At 42.6% G+C, this 21,386-nt stretch overlaps 1 protein-coding gene across 1 annotated transcript in view; it reads right to left on the bottom strand.

The window, feature by feature from the left end:
* Window positions 1-21,386, bottom strand: part of LOC125462876 (fibromodulin-like) — a 144,030-nt gene that overhangs the window by 83,650 nt on the left and 38,994 nt on the right. The gene's annotated exons all lie outside the window — the stretch shown is intronic.

Genomic DNA, 21,386 nt, shown 5'->3' with positions numbered 1-21,386 from the left:
TTTATATCTATTATTTGGGTGATAACTTGCAAAAACTTGCTTCAATGTGCAAATGTTTGTCATTTTGCTGCTAAAAAAGATACACAACAAAGCGTTCCCTTTCTTGTTTCCATTCAATGATCTAAATAGAAGATAAAATACGTGCTTAAAGGACAACCGGATCTGAGTGTTAACTATGGGCAGTTGATAGGTCACTTGCTGCCATTGGTTAGTTGTTCTGCCCACACAATCAATGTATCTGCTGTTGCTAGCCTTCCGCCTCCCTCACAGCCAATGTTGCCTGAGCTCAACCTACGCATAAAGTGCCCTATAAGGCTGAGAGCCCGCAGTGAGTGATTCAATGCTGTCTCACCCACATAGGGTTGAGCCTGCTGTGACTGTAAAGGGAAGTGAGAGTTAAAACCAGCCTCAAATAGAAAGGGAAGTGATATAACTGTTAAGTCAACAGCAAAACTCAGGAATAATGGAATGAACAGAACAGAAACAGGCCATTCAGCCTTTCTGGTCAGTTCTTAATGCAGTAAATGAGCACATCGACTAGTAAGAGATAACAAGGTGTAGAGCTGGATGAACACTGCAGGCCAAGCAGCATCAGTGGAGCAGGAAGTCTGACGTTTCGGACCCATACCCTTTTTCTGAAGAAGGCCTAGGCCGAAACGTCAGCTTTCCTGCTCCGCTGATGCTGCTTGGCCTGCTGTGTTCATCCAGCTCTACACCTTGTTATCTCAAATTCTCCAACATCTGCAGTTCCTGCTATCTCTGAAACAATTTTAAGCCCACATTGATGAGAACTTGGATTTGCAGTCATGGGGTAATACAGCATGGATACAGGCACTTCAGCCCAACTCGCCCATGCCAAACAAGTTTCCAAAATTGAACGAGTCCAATTTACCTGCATTTGGCCCATATCCTTGAAACCTCATCCTATCCGTATGTCTGTCACCACCACTAACAACATTCCCTGAAATAGAGAAAATTAAGCACCACCTGGGTAGAAAAAAGAATTGATAGAGTAGGCAGGGAGACTGACAAAATGGTCAGAAGGAATAGATGATAGAATTGGCAAAGTGGAGTTCATTCCACAATCGGATCAGCAACGAGCCCGTCGAACGATGGATCAAGCTAAAGGGGCAGAAAGGCCTCCAATTTTACATTCGGATGAAATTTTTTACACGGTTGTGGGAGATAAGAACAAGAGGATTTGTTCATCAAATTAGAATCAAAAGTCATTTGGGAGAGAAATTTGGAACACATCTTCACATAAAGCATGGTGAAAGTGTGGAACTTTATCCCACAAACAGCAATGGATGCGATCGTAATGAATAATTTTAAACCTGGGATTTACTGAACACAAAACCAATAGTGGTTAGGAAGACATATTAGAAGGAACTGCAGTGAAGTTTGAAGTAAATGGTGTCACACTGGAGCGAGTGAATAAATATGTCCACTGAGATGTGGAGATGCCAGTGTTGGACTGGGGTGGGAAAAGCCAGAGGTCACACGACACCAATAGACTATATCTGCTGAGGACAAATGATGACTGAAGATTGCAGGTATGATGCTGAAGTTAGGCTAAGAACAGAAGTAATTTTGTAAACATGAGGGATGTGTTAACAGTAAGAATAGTAGGGGTAGGAGCCTTTGAGGCGAAGAAAGACCTTTTTTTTCACCCAGAGGGAGGTGGGAATCTGGAACTCACCGCCTGCAAGGGTAGTAGAGGAAGAATCCCTTACAACATTTAAGTATTTAGATGTGTGCTTGCAATGTCAAGGCATACAATGCTATGGTCCATGTATTGGAGAAAGGATTAGAATATTAGACACTTGTTTTCACTGCAAACACAATGGCCCATAATGCCTTTTTCTGTGCTGTAGATTTTTATGACTTTCTGCCTGGGCATGCAGGAGATGGGAAAGCCTGTGCAACAGACTGGGTAAGCAACCAAGAACCAGGGACAAACACAGAAATCATTGGAAAAGCTCAACAGGTCCGTCAGCATCTGTGAAAAGAAATCAGACTGTCAACATTTCAGGTCCAGTGACAATTCCTTAGAACTGAATTCAGAGGAAAGCTCACCACATCCAAAACATTAACTCTGATTTCACAGATACTGCCAATTTCTGTGTTTCTTTCTGATTTACAGCATCCACAATTCTTGCATTTTTTTTAGTCAAGAACCGGGAGTGATTAAGAATCACTACTGTATCAATTTCACTGTATAAATTTGGATATAACCTTTGTGCAATTGGTGGATCATTTGAAGGATGTAACCCATTTTGATGCCATAAAATATGGTATAGTCATTGCTCTGGGAATCAGAAGAGATATTTTGCTCTGTCTCTGGCTCCCCTGTATATGCTTGACCAAACGGGATCAATAAAAGATTCTTTAAGCATCAGGATCGGCTATTCCTCTCACTGCACAACGTTACTTTTGATTTCATTTTATGTCATGGGTAAGTATTAATTTGTTAATGGCCTACCTTCTCCCCAAACCCACAAATAGGACCGTCTGAGATAATGGGAACTGCAGATGCTGGAGAATTCCAAGATAATAAAATGCGAGGCTGGATGAACACAGCAGGCCAAGCAACATCTCAGGAGCACAAAAGCTGATGTTTCGGGCCTAGACCCTTCACCAGAGAGGGGGATGGGGAGAAGGAACTGGAATAAATAGGGAGAGAGGGGGAGGCGGACCGAAGATGGAGAGAAAAGAAGATAGGTGGAGAGGAGAGTATAGGTGGGGAGGTAGGGAGGGGATAGGTCAGTCCAGGGAAGACGGACAGGTCAAGGAGGTGGGATGAGGTTAGTAGGTAGATGGGGGTGCGGCTTGGGGTGGGAGCAAGGGATGGGTGAGAGGAAGAACCGGTTAGGGAGGCAGAGACTGGTTGGACTGGTTTTGGGATGCAGTGGGTGGGGGGGAAGAGCTGCCATCTCCAGCACATCCCTCACCTTCCTGGACCTCTCAGTCTCCATCTCAGGCAACCAGCTTGTAACTGATGTCCATTTCAAGCCCACCGACTCCCACAGCTACCTAGAATACACCTCCTCCCACCCACCCTCCTGCAAAAATTCCATCCCCTATTCCCAATTCCTCCACCTCTGCCGCATCTGCTCCCACGATAAGACATTCCACTCCCGCACATCCCAGATGTCCAAGTTCTTCAAGGACCGCAACATTCTCCCCACGGTGATCGAGAACGCCCTTGACCGCGTCTCCCGTATTTCCCGCAACACATCCCACACACCCCACCCCTGCCACAACCGCCCAAAGAGGATCCCCTTCGTTCTCACACACCACCCTACCAACCTCCGGATACAACGCATCATCCTCACACTTCCGCCATTTACAATCCGACCCCACCACCCAAGACATTTTTCCATCCCCACCCCGTCTGCTTTCTGGAGAGACCACTCTCTCCATGACTCCCTTGTTCACTCCACACTGCCCTCCAACCCCACCACACCCGGCACCTTCCCCTGCAACCGCAGGAAATGCTACACTTGCCCCCACACCTCCTCCCTCACCCCTATCCCAGGCCCCAAGATGACATTCCACATTAAGCAGAGGTTCACCTGCACATCTGCCAATGTGGTATACTGCATCCACTGTACCCGGTGTGGCTTCCTCTACAGTGGGGAAACCAAGCGGAGGCTTGGAGACCGCTTTGCAGAACACCTCCGCTCAGTTTGCAACAAACAACTGCACCTCGCAGTCGCAAACCATTTCCACTACCCCTCCCATTTTTTAGATGACATGTCCATCATGGACCTCCTGCAGTGCCACAATGATGCCACCCGAAGGTTGCAGGAACAGCAACTCATGTTCCGCCTGGGAACCCTGCAGCCTAATGGTATCAATGTGGACTTCACCAGTTTCAAAATCTCCCCTCCCCCCACTGCACCACACAACCAGCCCAGCGCTTCCCCCCCACCCACTGCATCCCAAAACCAGTCCAACCTGTCTCTGCCTCCCTAACCGGTTCTTCCTCTCACCTATCCCTTGCACCCACCCCAAGCCGCACCCCCAACTACCTACTAACCTCATCCCACCTCCTTGACCTGTCCCCTCCCTACCTCCCCACCTATACTCTCTCCACCTATCTTCTTTACTCTCCATCTTCGGTCCGCCTCCCCCTCTCTCCCTATTTATTCCAGTTCCCTCTCCCCATCCCCCTCTCTGATGAAGGGTCTAGGCCCGAAACGTCAGCTTTTGTGCTCCTGAGATGCTGCTTGGCCTGCTGTGTTCATCCAGCCTCACATTTTATTATCTTTAATAGGACTGTCTGAGCTGGTTTATCGTTTCAACCTGTTCCTGCTCCACTGAGCTTATTTTTTCGGATCTTGACTCTAATTTTGCTTCCCTGCCCAGCTTCTTCCTATCATTATGATTCCTCTGATGCTTTACATCACTTCCACAATTTCCAGTTTCCTGATCCTAGCCACCTCCACTTTACCATAGATGTGCAATTCCTCTACACCTTCGTATCTCATTAGGATAGCCTGAACATTTTTCACTTTCAGCACAGATGCCTAACCAAACCCGAACCACTACCCTCCTCCAACTGGTTGAACTCATTTTTAATGTAAGCAGTTTCTCCTTTAACTCATTTCACTTTCTCCAAATAAAGTTCATGACCACAGGTACTCGCTTGCATCCCAGTTATGCCTGTCTCTGTAAGGGCAATGTGGGGCATTCTTTCTTGGGCTCCCTCTCACAGCTTTTTCTTGGGTTATCGATGACTGAATTGGTGTTGCTTCCTGCTTTTGCTCCAATTTGAAAAATTCTTCAACTTTTCATTCACATACCATCCTTCTCTCATCTTCACCTGGCAGATCTCTGACTCATCCCTTCCATTTCTTGTATCCTCTGTCTCTATTCCTGGGCTAGGCTGTTCGTTGATATCCACTACAAACCCATTGGCTCCTACAGTTCCTTGACTGCACATCCTCACAACCTACTTCCTGGTAGGACTCCATTCCTTCTCCCAGCTTCTCTATCATTGTCACATCCATTCTGATGCTATCGCCTTCCACAATATGCATCCATTATGTTCTTCTTTCACCTCAATGGAAGATGTCCAGCCAAAATCTCACCCCATATCATCATTTGTTGCAGATTCGTTTCTACACTGCTACCCTTTCCATCCCTTTGTGAACAATGCTAAAGTATCCTTACGTTATTCCCCCCTCAACTCTGCATTCAAAGGGCACAAAAACAAAGCTGCTGGAAAAGCTCAGCAGGTCTGACAACATCTGTGAAGGAGAAAACAGAGTTAACATTTTGGGTCCGGTAACGCTTCCTCAGACTGGTCTGCTGTATTCGCTGCTCACAATGCAGTCTCCTCTACACTGGTGAGACAATTGCATATTGGGTGTCTGCTTCTCGGAACAGTTCCACTCCATCCTCACCGGCTTACTGGTCATTTGCCATTTCAGTTAACTCTTATGTCGATATCTCTGTCCTAGGCTTGCTGCATTGCTCTAAAATAGCCCAACTCAAGCTGGAGAAACAGAACCTCATTTTTCGCTTGGGATCTTCACTGTCCTCAGGAGTCAACACTGAATGCATCAACTTCAGACTGTAGATTCTGCCCTCCATTTAGACTAGCCCCTTTTCATTCCCTGTCCACCCTCCAATGCTCCGTATGCATATGATTGCTCTTAGCAAAGCCAACCTATTTTCTGTGATATCACTCTACCATTGACACATAATCTTCATCTATATCACTTTTATAATGTCATTTGCAATCCTTTTTCCTTTTGCTTGTGGGCACCTATCCAATTTGTTACATTTGCCCTTATCTATTTTCTACAGCATAAAACCCACCACTTTTCCAGCCCCCTCCAGTCACTTGGAATCAAATTGTTTCCCCACAGATGCTGCCAGACCTTCTGATTTTCTTCAACACTTTTCATTTTTAATTTCAGATTTCAGCGTCTGTAACATTTTATATTAGCTTGTCAGAATTCAGATGATTGTTGTGATTTACACGGCTTAATAGAATATTTCAAACACATTCTATTAAAGCATGAATGCTTATGTGTAAATGCCCACAGCTTTTTTCGGCCACAAACTAATAGTCTACTATGAGGCTAATTTATGGAATGCACAGAAATTTATCCCAGTTAGTCAAAAAAAAAGCAACATCTTTATTGCTTCCATGAGATTCCATGAATTCTGAATGGGTTGGAGTATAAGAGTAAGGGAATCTTGCTACAATTGTACAAGGTCCTGGTGAGTCCTCATCTGGAGTACTGTGGCCATCTTGGTCCCCTCATTTAAAGAAGAATATCATTTCATTGAAGGCAGTTCAGAAAAGTTTCACTAGGATGATCCCTGGTATGGAGGAATTGTCTAATGAGCAAAGGCTAAACAGGTTGAAACTCTACTCACTAGAGTATAGAAAACGAGAAGTGAGGCATTTGGGTTCTAAAGGGGCTTGACGGGGTAAATGCTGAGGGGATGTTTTCCCTTGTGGGAGAATCTAGGATCAGAGGCCATAGTTCAGGAATAAAGGGATGCCAATTTAAGACAGATAAGAAGGAATTGTTTTTCTCAGAGGGTTGTGAATCTTTGGAACTCCTGGCCCCAGAGAGTTGTGTGGCATGGTGGCTCAGTGGTTAGTGCTGCTGCCTCACAGTGCCAGGGGCCTGGATTCAATTCCGCCCTCAGGTGACTGTCTGTGTGGAATTTACATATTCTCCCTGTGTCTGTATGGGTTTCCTCCAGGTTCTCTGCTTTCCTCCCACAGCCCAAAGATATGCAGGCTAAGTAAATTGGCCATGCTAAATTGCCCATAGTGTTCAGGGATGTTTAGGTTAGATGGGGTTAGACATAGAGAAAGGCAGGGGTAGAGGTCTGGGTCTGGGTGGGATGCTCTTTGGAGGAGCAGTGTGGACTTGCTGGGCTGAATGGCCTATTTCCTCACTGTTGGGATTTAGTGAGGGTGGACTCCTTGTGTATACTTATGGCTGAGATAGATAGATTCTTGATCAGTAGGGGAACCAAAGTTTAAGGAGAAAGGCTATGAAGTTGGACATAAGGAATGTCGGATCAGCCATGATTGCATTGAATGGCAGAGCAGGCCTGAGGGGCCAAATAGCTATTCCTGTTCCAATTTCTTATGGCCTTATGATTTTATGATTAGTTTCCTTCACTGCTGTTAAGTGAAAGAGTGGAGGAGGATCATTAAGAGGCCCCACAGACTCTTTTGCTCCACCCAAACAGTCTGCAGTTGAAAAGGCTTAATCTAGTGTCAGCAAGAGATCCTTGAAGCTCAAACAGAATCTAACAGGCTTCTTGGTGGCACAAAATACAATAACTATCCTTACTTTCAATATGAGAGTTCAGAGCCTGCCACTGGGAAAGGAGTACACAGAAATACAGACTTATACATTTTGACCAGGGTGGTGGTAGGGAGTAGTGGATTTTTCTAATTAATTTTAGGCGCTGCATGAGCCTTGGCAATATTGGGTTTCAAAGGTCAATCTAGTGATGGAAACACTACACTGCCATTTCTGATTTTTGTTTCTTAAACATTATTTGGAGCAAGAGGAACCCTGGTCTCCGATAGAACAGGCTCCTGAATAGATTGCAATTAGTGACATTCCTAAGTTTACTCAAACTTGCTCTGCCCTGAAATCTGACTTAAATTCCCATTTAGACCTGTGCTGATTTTTATCTACACATACCAAAGGTATCAGTGAACCAGGAAAGTACAATATGCAAAATGCTTTTTTTCAGCAGAAAGCAGAGAAACTTGTTAAATCTATTTGGTATCTTGGTAGAAATGACAGGGGTTCATTTTGCCATTGCAACACACAAACAGTGAGGGGCTGAGGTAAAGATTTTCCCAATCTGCCTGTGATTCACCATTCTGATACTTGTGTATCAAAGTGTGAATACTCTCTACTTCACTCAAAACCATCTGATTTCTTAGAAGATGCAGCAGACTGATAAAACCCACACTAACTTGAGTAGAAAATGGAATGATTGCCTGAACTCCCCTAGGTCAAAACAAGCCAGGAAGATCACTCTGACACTGATCATTGGATGCAATTTCAATTAGGCGATCTCAAACTCAGCAAGAAAGAGGCATGACTCTTGTTTAGAGATGATAACTGTAAAAAAAAACTCATCACATCATCCAATTAATCAAATTACAAATGCAGCCCATTAGGGCAGTGTGAAAATAACAAAAACCAATTTGGGGCAGTGTCATGGCCCAGTGGTCAGCACAGTTGCCTCACAGCGCTAGGGATCTGGGTTCAATTCCGCCCTTGGGTGACTGTGTGTGGAGTTTGCACATTCTCCCCGTGTCTGTGTGGATTTACTTTGGGTGCTCTGGCCTCATTTCATATTCCAAAGTTTTGCACATTAGGTAGATTGGCTATGCTAAAATTGCCTTGTAGTCTCCAGGGATGTGCAGACTGGGTGAATTAGGCATGGAAAATGCAGGTTTACACATATAGGGTAAGGGGGCGGATGTGGGTGGGATGCCAAATGGCCTGCTTCCACACTGTAAGGATTCTATGTATTCAATAAGTGGGGACACAAGGGAGAAGACTCATCTCCAAATCACCCGATTAATCAAAAAAGCAATGTAACAATGAACAAACAACACAGATCCCAGAGGAAGTGTCACAATAATGAAATAAACAAAAGGTGAGGAAAACAGAGGAGGAACTTGATCAAAGTAGTGTCAGTGTGGAAAGTGCCCAGCCCTTTTTTCACTCCAGCAACCCACCACCAAGTTATTGAATCACCCTAAAGAACCTAGATTTTTTTTTTCCTTTTTTAACCACTGAATGGGAAATACTGGTCAGACTTGATTTGTAAACTTTATTCAACCTATTGAGACTTATTATGACCCACCTAGTAGGGTGCTGCCACTCTGTCACAAGACCCTATTGCTGATTTTATTGCCCTGTGCATCTGTGAAGTATAATTGGGTGCAAACATTAAAGAAGGCATTGGGATTTTTACACAGCGATGTGATGGCTGAGTGGTATTACCACTAGACTATTAATTCAGAGACCCAAGTAATGTTCAAGGGATCTGGGTTCAAGTATCAACATGGTACTTGTGGAATTAGAATTCAATAAGAATCTGGAATTAAAAGTCTAATGTTGACCATGCAAAATTGTTGATTGTTAGGAATAACTCATTGGTTCACTAATGTTCCTTCGGGAAGGGAACTGCCATCTTTACTTGGTCTAGCCTACATGTCACTCCTGATCCACAGCAATGTGTTTGACTCTTTGAGATGGGCAAGAAATTCTGGCTTCCCTAGTGGTGCCCAAATCCTACAAAAGATTAAAAATAAAAGAATGCCAACAGGACCAGATGAAATACATTCCAGTTAATTTGTGTGAGTAGCACACCAGCCAATTTGAAAACAAGTGGAGTGTAAAAGGCCTTACTAACTTATGATCACTGTTTGTCATTGGTTTTAATTTTCAAACTTTCTGTCCAGGATGGTGGAAATGCATAGCTGGTTAGCCAGAGATTGCCAAGGTAAAAGACAATTTAAAGTTTTGGGTATATTTGTCACTCGCTTTTTACTTTTTGTTTATATCCAGAAGTGTTATCACACACCACCAAGTGGAATCTTCTCACCACTAAAGCAGCCATGATATTTTTCATCTACCAACTCCATTGACTAAATCACTCACATTCTAATTGATTACCTTACATGCAAAACCATTCAGAACACTGCAATAACACCAAAGATGAGGGAGAGGAAGAGGAGATTAAATCAAAATAGAATTGGAGGGGTTCATAAAGCACTCTGTCCCCTGGAGTGCCCACGTTTATGTAAAAACATCAGAAATATCATCGGACACCCATGTACTCCTTCTCCAACAACACAAATGTAGCCTGAGAAGAGGGGCAGACAATCGCCAACAATGATTTCCTCCATAGCCCGCTGCCTGGACCTATTAATGGCCAACCTTGCCAGGCCCAGGAGCAGACCCATGAGGAGGTACTCCGATCTGCCCACGCCCCTCTCAGTTGGATGTCCAAAGATCAGAAGCCTTGGGTTGAAGTGAACTAAAAGCACAATGAAGGATTTTTCAAATAGTGAACATTTCGGACAGATGGCAGGCTGTTGAATGGAATATGCTTGACTTTTTTAAACAGATATTTTGTGCACTTCCAACATTTCCTATTTTTGATTTACATTCCCAACATTCGAAAACATTTTATAATGTAAGTAATGACAGCAACGCTTAATCCTGTGTTGAATATTACAGGAGTTGTTACAGCCATGTATGGCACTAAGGTATGGAGTTTCCTCCTTAACCTAGTCCCACTCACTACCTCACTCTCTCTGTCTCTCTCCTCCTTCAATAGATTCCTTAAAAGGTGATTGTTTAGTTTTCCTGAAATCACCTTACATAGCTTAGAGTCAAATATTGTTGGAACCCCATCCCATTGTATAAATGCAAACTATTGTTGTCTGTCATGCTAAATTATACACTTTGACACAAACTGATTTGAAGCAAGAAACAGAATTTGACGGCATTAACAATTCAGTTCGATTTCTTTGAACATTAGTTCAGATTCTGCTGTTTCTTGCTTCAAATTGACGGCACCTTTCTGTTCACAAAGTATTCCATGGGGTAGGCTGGAAGCTTGGATATTTTGCAGTTTATTTGAAGCCTCTTGAGTGGGGAACTCTGGCGAACTGTAGAATGCACTCTTGTGGCTGAGAGAAGAAATACAAGTATCATCTTCCTTTGAATCACTAGTTAGTTCAAAGTCAGATGTGTAGGTCTCTGTTGCCCCCCAGAGGTGGAAAGAAATTTGCAATCCGGGTGAGATTTCAGCAGCTACGTCATTTAAACTTTCTTGTTGGATACTTTGGATAGAAAAAAATTGCACTCCCACTCATTAACTCCCTCTCTCTCTGTCTCTCTGTTCTAAGGAAGAGTCACTCAAACCATAATGTTAAGTCTAATTTCTCGCCATAGATGTTGTTAGGCCAACTGAGATTTACCAGCAATTTCAGTTTTTGTTTGTTTTACAGTATTTTTGATTTTTAAGTTGCAGTGTCAAATGATGGTGTCCTTACAATCTACCAAAGTTATAGTCATAAAACTGGCAGCCAATATTGGCACAGCAACATCCCACAAGAAACAATGAAATGATTGATCAGCCCGATGGATTTTTGTAATTTCACTTGAGGGACAAATGTTGGTTAGCCAGAGCTTCAAGGCAGAGCTCCAGCTCCAGAACTCTTCTTTAGTTCTCTTTCATAGAGCCCTTATATATATCTGGGAAGACAGAGAATCAGCATCTTCAGTGATACAGCACTGTCCCAATATTGTGTCAGAACTTGCGATTAGATTATGGAATCAAGTCTTTTGAGTGTGGCTTTGAATTTTCTGACGTAGAGGTTAGAGTACCACATTGGGCTAAGTTTTGTGTCATTCATTCATGGGCCGTAGGCATTGCTGACGAGGCCAGCATTTTGTATCCATCTTAATTTCCCTTGAAGATGGTTAGCTGTCTTCTTGAAGGACTGTAAACCCTAGGGGATATTCAACCCAGGGTACTTCAAGGCAGGCAGATACAAGATCGAGACTAAGCAACACTGAAGAAATGGTGATATAACTCCAAGTTGGGGTGGTGACTGGCTTGGAAGGGAGTTTGTGTATGATAGAATTCCAAAGTCCCTTGTCCCAGGTAGTGGAGGTTACAGGTTTGGAAGATGTTGTGAAGTGAACAAGAACTTTAACAGGTCAGTACAGGAAGAATTTTTTTTACCCCAATTATCTAAGTACATTCAAATCCATATAACAATGGGCTGTATCTATCAAAACAGATATTTAAATTGAGCATTCGGTGACCTGCTAATATGGTGATAAGTTCTCTTTCACTGATTTTTAAAATCAAAAATGTACAACAGTCAAATCCATTCTCCAATTAACTGAAACAAACTCAGACAGCAGCATTGAAATATATCCTTGCAACAGTCTATACAAGCTCCGAGAACAATATCTCACCATTCTCTGAAATTCTGAACAATTCAGATCTGATCACTGGCTTCAGCAAAGACAGAAGCAGCTAATTTTGTCATTTTTATTACATACCTGACCCCTATGCTTTCCTTGTCTTCTGGATGCCCCATCTTCTGGTCAGATAAGATCATTTTCCCAGCTTATAGAAACAAGTAGGTCCGATGTTGCTGTTACAACTAGTACCATGGCAACATTCCAAAATTTATTACAGTCTCAGACATGATACCACAAATTGTCAAGCTGCTGGGTGAGGAGGGATGAGCTAACTCCTCTGCTTTATTCAGTCACCCTCATCGGCGAACTTAGCCAGGTAATTTGCAAAGGATCCCTTTAAATTTGTCCCAGGCCAAATTAATTCCTGTTTTAAAATGAACCAATTCATCCAGGCTTTCTTCAGTTAAAGTAAGAATGAGTTTATTTGTTGCTAAATTCAAAATGATTTCACAATGTAACAGATATGCACACAGGTTATGAATGAGACAAGAGTCCAAAATAAAACTTAAAAGAAAGGTGGATTAGTCACTGGGTCTCTCATGATGAATAGATAGTGAGACGTTGGTAGATGAACAGTCGATTTTGAGATAACAAAGTGTGAAGCTGGATGAACACAGCAGGCCAAACAGCATCTCAGGAGCATAAAAGCTGACGTTTCGGGCCTAGACCAGTGTTTGATTTGCAGGTTAGCCAAAATTATTTTGTCTATGTCCTTTTCAATTGGCTTGTTAACTAGCTTCCACAACTCAGAGTGAGATTTGTATTACCTGCAATGCAGGGGTGACAAGTCTATCATTCTTCAACTGTTACACCTCTTGCACCCAGGCTTGTACACTTGAGTACCCCTGTTCTTAAATATTTTTGGAAGTGGAAAATGCAAAAGTAGCTCTTGCCCATTCTGCTGTCATTACTCCCATCATGTTCGCAGTCCGAGATGCTCACGGGAGATTACAGTTCAGTTTGTAGTGCATTTCTCACTTTGAAGTCTCTTTGACACATTCAGGCAGCACAGCTCATAATCTTCTCTGGACAGCCACTGGATTTATATCCACATTCTTTCAGCTATAACTCCTTTTTTTAGAATAAACAACGCAAGTTGCCATGAAAGTTCAGCATATCTAGATGTGATCTCAGAGTTATGATCCATGGTTATGATACTACTAGGGCCCAAATCAACAATGAATGCCAATTAAACATTGTCAGGTCTTCAAACCAGTAGACTTGGGTTGGAGAAGTATCCCCTCCTGCTGAATATTGTTACACCCCGTATGCACTCCTTCCTGCCTGTGGTCCTATCATTGGAGGATGAAGCCTTTGGGTCTGATGGCCTCCATGTGATGTCCATTGAGTTGGTGGCCTCCACAAACAACCAGGAGGATGTGCCACCACTAACAAAATGTCATTGAGGTCCCTAATTGGGAGCTTAACAATGTTAATTCCCCAAAGGAAAACTAGTAAAGCTTGTGAATGATACACATTTGTCTGCATTGTTTTGTGCGTTTCAAAGTAGAGCTCCAGTAGGTGCAGAACATTTATTTTTCCAAGTATTACTGTTTATTTTACTGGTTTTTCGCACTGGGTTGGCAACCTGCTTTAGGACAGGCAGCTCATTTGCTTCCAAGTCTGGCCTTTAGAATACACCCAGCAAGGGGAATGTCCTGACATGACCTCCCCATTTTCCTGCCTCCTTCAGTGCGGGACCAGGAATTCAATCCATGACAGATATTTGAACAACCTGTTCAGAGGTATTGTTACACACCTCTGGAGCTGGTGGCACTTGAACCCAGGTCTCATGGCTCAAAGGATTGTGTCCATCATATGCTTTCCGAACACCAGTCGGCCAAAACAGAGTTTAATATGAGCTGTTTTGAAATAATGCATTCTCTGAACATTTTAGCACTTTTGCAGTGTTAATCGCTGATTAGATTCATATTGCCTTATTAATTTTGGAAAGTATCCTAATTCACCTCCTTCAGAGTGATATTTCAATTTCGTTTTGAGATTCTAATTAATTGCTGAAACTACCAAGAAGGTGACACAGCATGACATCCAAATAGCTCAAACTGATGTGGTTCGGGGAAATGGGTTCAAGTGTGTTTCAGTTCAAGGATAATTATTGGGCAAAGTTGATCTTTTCCAGCACATGGCATCTGAAACTGCTACTTTCTTGCAAGGATCATTTTTGGATGTAGGCAATTAATGGCCTGAAGCAGCATGTGACAAAAAGGACTGGAAAAAGATCACTTAGTGCATCAAGATTGTATAAAATTCTGCTTTACCTTGGATTCACACTACTCTGTGCGGTCACTCAATTGTAACTGGAGTAGAATTTACCATGTTGGTTCTTGTATTTCTTTGTCATTGGGCCATCTACATTTTTAATGATAACTTGAAATGGCACACTCCGTGTACTGTAAACATAAGGGAAAGGGAGAAGACATTGAGGCAATGAAGTCTGTTTTCTGAAGAAGGGTCTAGGCTCGAAACATCAACCTTCCTGCCCCTCTGATACTGCTTGGCCTGCTGTGTTCATCCAGCTCTATGCATTGTTGTCTGTGACATCAAGGCTTCCTGTTTTTGGGGCCTTGAATTTATAGTTACCTTTAAAGTGACATGATTAAAAACACCACCAGGGAGCAGCAGTGATTATCTGACATTGAAGGGAAGCCACACCTCAGACATAATCTCTGTCAACACGTTGAAAAGAAAAAGTGGTATTACAATACACAATTGCGATTACAATGAATTGGGATCTTAACAATGCTAATTCCCAGAAGGAAAATCAATGAAACTCGTGAATGATAAATCAGCATGTATCCTTCAAAAGGGTGCTCCAGAGAAGCGAATGTTGAATTCCAGGTATTATTGTTTATCTTACTGGCCCTTCCCTCTGGTTTGTAAAACACGTTGGATTGGGAAGCTGATGTGCTTCCAAGTCTGACCCTTGGAATATACCCAGGAGCAGAAATGTCCTGATACGATTCCCCTATTTTCCCACGTCCATCAGTGTGGGGCCAGGAATTCAATCTACTATAGACATTTGAGCAAAGACGAAAACAATGTAGATGCTGGAATCTGAGGGAGACAAACAAGAAGCTGGAAGAACACAGCAAGCCAGGTAGCATCTGGAAGAAAGGAGAAGTAAGCTTTTCGGGTATTGCCCTTTTTCAGGACTGATGTATGATGAGTACTCATTCTATTTTATTCCTTTACCCAAAGCCAATCCCAAAGCATTTTATGTGCTGATTTCCTAGATATTTGAGCAACCTGTTCAGAGATGTTATTGCACACTTCTGGAGCAGCTGGGACTCGAACTCAGGAGAAAAGGATATTTTTCAGAAGGCCAAGTGCATTGACAAAGGAAAAATGTTTTGGCTTTGACTTTGCTTTAACCACAATTGAATGAGTGATATCATCCTTTAGACAGATCTCCTAATTTTCATTTGAGCTGAGGATTGAAGAAGTAACCTCTGGAAAAATGTACAATGAGTACTGATTCAAATTTATTCCTTTATGCAATGCCAACATCAAAGCATTTTATGTATTGATTTCCTAGAACAAGAATGCAATTAATCCGATTTATGGCTATTATTGAGATTATTTCTACATTCCAAACAGTTTAGAAGTAGCAAGTTATTTTTGCACTGTACGTCCTATTTTCTTCTTCTCTCATCAAGCTCACCATTCCTACTCTCTGAAGGATTGTCACTCACATCATTCACTCTTTATCTTTTTAAATACCTATAGAAACATTTCTGCTTTCCATTTTTACATTTCTATCTAGCTTTGATTCATATGTTAATTTATTTCTCCTGATGAACCTCTTAGTCATTCTCTGTCATTCTTTATTTTCTGATCAATCATCTGAACTTCCACCTACCTCTGTGTAATTTTCATGCTTTGTGCTTTAAGTGCATTGCTTACCTTAAATTCTTCATTTGATTAAGATTGATGGTCATCCCCTTTGATTTTTTAGTGGTAGGAATCTACTTATTCTGAGTATTCTGAAAAATGCCTCAAATGTTAATTTTTGTTCCTATATTGATCTACCTCCTAGTTTTGAATCCCAGTGCTTGAAGAAAGCTTCCTGATATTGACCCAATATTTGAGCCTTTAGCTTATCTATTGCTCTCATTGTTTAGTTTAAAATTACAATTTGGCCTTTCCATTCACTTAATTTTACAGAAATCAATAACCTTGTTCCTTCGAGATGAGCCTTGCTGTGTTCGCTGCCTCACCAGCTTCCCTTTAATGAAGACACTAACCTCTATGATAGGACAGTGGGTCTTCAAATATTGTTCAAATGTTTTAATGGTAATTTTTCAGTGATGGGCTCTGATTCAACTGATCATTAAAAAGCAAAGTATAGCCGAAATGACAAATGACTGCAGAATTCCAAGAGATCTATGTGTTCTAGTGCATGAATCACAACAAATTAGTACATGGACACAGCAAGTAATTAAGAAGACAACTGGAATTCTAACCTTTAGTACAAGGCCATTATCAGCAAGTTTCGCTGCAAGCCACTCACCCTCCTGACTTGGAAATATATCGCCCTTCCTTCAATGTCCCTGGGTCAAAAACCTGGAACGCTGTTCCTAACAACATTGACAGATGACCTACTGCACTTGGACTGCAGCAGCTGTCATGAAGGGCATACATAATGTGAGTAGCAAAGGTCTTTTCCTTAGGGTATGGGAGTTCAAAACTAGAGGGCATATTTTTAAGGTGAGAGGAGAAAGGATTAAAAGGGACATGAAGGGTAACTTTTTTCACATATCAGGATGTGGAATGAATGGCCAGAGGAAGTGATTGTTGCATGTACACCTACAAAATTTAAAAGGCATTTGGGTAGACACATGAATAGGAAGGATTTAGAGTGATATAGGCCAAGTACAGGAAACTGGAACTGGGATTCTTGATCAGCATGGACTAGTTGAACTGAAGGGTCAGTTTCCATGCCGTATGACTCTATGAATTATTCAGCAGAAAAGTAATGATATTATGTTTCACTTACACAGAGCGTTTGTGAGACCATATCTCAAATGCCGTGAGCAAGTTTGGTCTCCTTATTGAAGGAAAGAAGTTAATGTGTTAGAGGCAGTTCAGAGGAGGTTTACTAGAATGATATTGAAAATGAATAGGTGTTTTTGGTAAAGGTTAGACAATTTTCAGATCCTCTGGCAAGATGCTAAGCATTTGCAGATCAAAACGGGTAAAATTAGATCTCTTTTAGACTTAAAATTTAACATGAATAATGTAGGCATTCATTTAACAATTAAGACAAAACATTTATAAAAATTATGGACGGGTGAGTGGAAAAATAATTTTAATTGCAACTTTTTTTGGACTTGGAGTTGTTTTCGATTTTGGATTCATTGAAATCCTTCTTCCTAATGAATGTAATGGGTTTATGTAAAATGAGTCTGGAAATTCTTCAAATTGATACTAAATATGTATGAAAGCCCTAAAACCAATAACAATACAGACTTTAGTAGTGCAGGCAGTGAGAGTAGACTGTGACGACATGTGAAGCTCCAAGACTGTGGGTGGATAGATACAGCTGATTCTACCTGAACATTGGCACATCGCCATGATGCAGTAAATGGACATTCTACATTGCATACGACTTGTGCTAAATCTGAACTGCAATTGCTTATGTCCATCATGCAGTGATTGTGGAAATATTTCATTTCCTAGCATTTGCCAATTTTTAAAATCTTGATGAACAAAAATACAAACAAAACCCTCATTACATTTTGATTAAGACTAGGACCTGAAACAATTTCTCTAATTAACCTGATCTGATGATTTGCTACTAATCTACCATAAAATCTCAGGAATGCTCTTTTCAAAATTTGTCCACTCAATGCAAGTCAAGCCAAGATCCACATTTAAAATCCTTTAAAGACATACCATAACAGAGTAAATTAGAAATGTATTTCTCAAACTCAAATGAAGGTACAAAACAAGATAATGAAATGTGAGGCTGGATGAACACAGCAGGCCAAGCAGCATCTCAGGAGCACAAAAGCTGATGTTTCGGGCCGAGACCCTTCATCAGAAAGGGGGATGGGGTGAGGGTTCTGGAATAAATAGGGAGAGAGGGGGAGGCGGACCAAAGATGGAGAGAAAAGAAGATAGGTGGAGAGGAGAGTATAGGTGGGGAGGTAGGGAGGGGATAGGTCAGTCCAGGGAAGACGGACAGGTCAAGGAGGTGGGATGAGGTTAGTAGGTAGGAGATGGAGGTGTGGCTTGGGGTGGGAGGAAGGGATGGGTGAGAGGAAGAACAGGTTAGGGAGGCAGAGACAGGTTGGACTGGTTTTGTCATGCAGTGGGTGGAGGGGAAGAGCTGGGCTGGTTGTGTGGTGCAGTGGGGGGAGGGGACGAACTGGGCTGGTTTTGGGATGCGGTGGGGGAAGTGGAGATTTTGAAGCTGGTGAAGTCCACATTGATACCATTGGGCTGCAGTGTTCCCAAGCGGAATATGAGTTGCTGTTCCTGTAACCTTCGAGTGGCATCATTGTGGCACTGCAGGAGGCCCATGATGGACATGTCATCTAAAGAATGGGAGGGGGAGTGGAAAAGGTTTGCGAGTGGGAGGTGCGGTTGTTTATTGCGAACCGAGCGGAGGTGTTCTGCAAAGCGGTCCCCAAGCCTCCGCTTGGTTTCCCCAATGTAGAGGAAGCCACACCAGGTACAGTAACGGGTGTGGCTTCCTCTACATTGGGGAAACCAAGCGGAGACTTGGGGACCGCTTTGCAGAACACCTCCGCTCGATTCGCAATAAACAACCGCACCTCCCACTCGCAAACCATTTCCACTCCCCCTCCCATTCTTTAGATGACATGTCCATCATGGGCCTCCTGCAGTGCCACAATGATGCCACCCGAAGGCTACAGGAACAGCAACTCATATTCCGCTTGGGAACCCTGCAGCCCAATGGTATCAATGTGGACTTCACCAGCTTCAAAATCTCCACTTCCCCCACCGCATCCCAAAACCAGCCCAATTCGTCCCCTCCCCCCACTGCACCACACAACCAGCCCAGCTCTTCCCCTCCACCCACTGCATTCCAAGACCAGTCCAACCTGTCTCCGCCTCCCTAACCTGTTCTTCCTCTCACCCATCCCTTCCTCCCACCCCAAGCCGCACCTCCGTCTCCTACCTACTAACCTCATCCCACCTCCTTGACCTGTCCATCTTCCCTGGACTGACCTATCCCCTCCCTACCTCCCCACCTATACTCTCCTCTCCACCTATCTTCTTTTCTCTCCATCTTTGGTCCGCCTCCCCCTCTCTCCCTATTTATTCCAGAAGCCTCACCCCATCCCCCTTTCTGATGAAGGGTCTAGGCCCGAAACGTCAGCTTTTGTGCTCCTGAGATGCTGCTGGGCCTGCTGTGTTCATCCACCCTCACATTTCATTATCTTGGATTCTCCAGCATCTGCAGTTCCCATTATCACTGAAGGTACGAAACATACATTTTGGAAAGGATGTTTACGATTGACTTGAAAGCCTTGGTTATTTCCAAAGGCAGATTATTCTGTTTCAAAGGATAAACACTAGTCTTACTCATCAAGAATAATAGCAATAGTAAATCCACAAATCTGTGCTGCCTTATTGCATCTACCAGTTTAACTGGGCCATAAATTGAGATTAATACCAAATGTTCCAAGGCAAAAGTTGCAAACGTGCCCCATCGATATCATACGCTCTGTAGTGCAATAGCTTATGTTGAGGTCACAACTTAATGGAGTAAAACATCCAAAGATGACACATATGTAGGAGTATCCCTAACAGAAAATGATGACACCGATTTTGCCTTGAGCTGCAATGATGTTCAGTGTATCATTTGGAATGAATGTCGATCATAGAAACAGGGCTGATTGTTGTCAAAAGTGCTCAATAAGTCAGGTGTCAAATTCTATTTCAGAAGTGATTAAAATACTCAAAAACAGTTAAATGTGATCAGCTTGTTAAATTTGCAGACACAGTTATTTGTGTTCAAAAGCAATCATTAGGCATGAAAAACAATCATAACTGGAACGGTAGTAGGTTCGCCAACTTTAGGTACATTTAAGTCGTCATTGGATAAGCATATGGATGTACGTGGAATAGTGTAGGTTAGATGGGCTTCAGATTGGTATGACAGGTTGGCACAACGTCGAGGGCCGAAGGGCCTGTACTGTGCTGTAATGTTCTATGTTCTATGTTCTATGTTCTATGTTCTATGTTCTATGAGTGTATCTGTGCAGATTTCCACATGTTAGGATAGGAAAAATAAGCAAAAATCCTTACCACTCATTTTCACAATTCTTCCCAGGACATTCCCTTTTCCACTTCCTTCCTATCAATCCTTTTGCTGAGCCCTTGATACCTCTATTCCTGCTGGTGCTCCCTGTTTGGCCAGGCTGCACAACCAGACATTCACTCACAAAAAGGAGACGGTGTATCATACATTTGCTCAAATTTGTTTCATGCACCCTTTCTCCACACCCTTGCACTTCCACTATAATAATCACTATATCAAGTTGAGCAACTACCTCAATGTTAAACAATCTACATACTGCAAGCAACAAATACAGAGAACTCTGGAGAAGCTCAGCAGATCTGTGGAGAGAGAAACAAAGTTAACATTTGAATTTGATACATCTCTTCTTCAGAACATTCGTACTGCGTGAATCAGTTAAGTCACAGAAAAATCGGATGTATGAAACTTAGGGCTGGATTTTTCCAATTTCAGTTAAACTATGATGATGAGCGAGTTTCATGGCATCCAGATTACCTAAGGAGACAATGCTGGCAGACATAGCCAGCCTGGACAAAACTTGCACCACAGACCAGCGCTATGTTGCAAATGAAAATGGATGCCCAGATTTACAGATAGAAGATCAATGATTGTTCTGTGCTCTGCAAAGGTAAGTGACACCATCTTCTCTCTACTCCCTTGCATTTGCAGGACCACCACTTTGTCTAATGCTACCACTACACACACCTCATACCAGGACTCAGACTAAAACTCTGACCATTAGATTCATCAAGTACACTCATTAGGTTTCATCCACCTCATCCTCTTCAAATATTATACCTTTCCATCCTCTGTGTTTCGTACGTGTTCACTGGGATGCCTTACTACCGCTCCTGTACCAGCATTGCAGTTTGCTGTCCTTGCGCCCACTTTTATCATACTCAATCCCTCCTTTTGTCTCATTGCAGGAAAGCGTGGCTCCTGAGGAGTTGGAGAGATGCAAGATTGATGTTAGATGGTGGTGGGCTGAAGGGATTTATGGGGATTTTAGCCATTAAACTGCTCACCTCCTATAAGCAAGAAATAATAGAAACATTCAGGCGGCCTGGGCT

The sequence above is a fragment of the Stegostoma tigrinum genome, chromosome 21 (assembly GCF_030684315.1).
Source record: "Stegostoma tigrinum isolate sSteTig4 chromosome 21, sSteTig4.hap1, whole genome shotgun sequence".
NCBI classification, from domain to species: Eukaryota; Metazoa; Chordata; class Chondrichthyes; order Orectolobiformes; family Stegostomatidae; genus Stegostoma; species Stegostoma tigrinum.
This window is presented reverse-complemented; position numbering and strand designations above follow the sequence as displayed.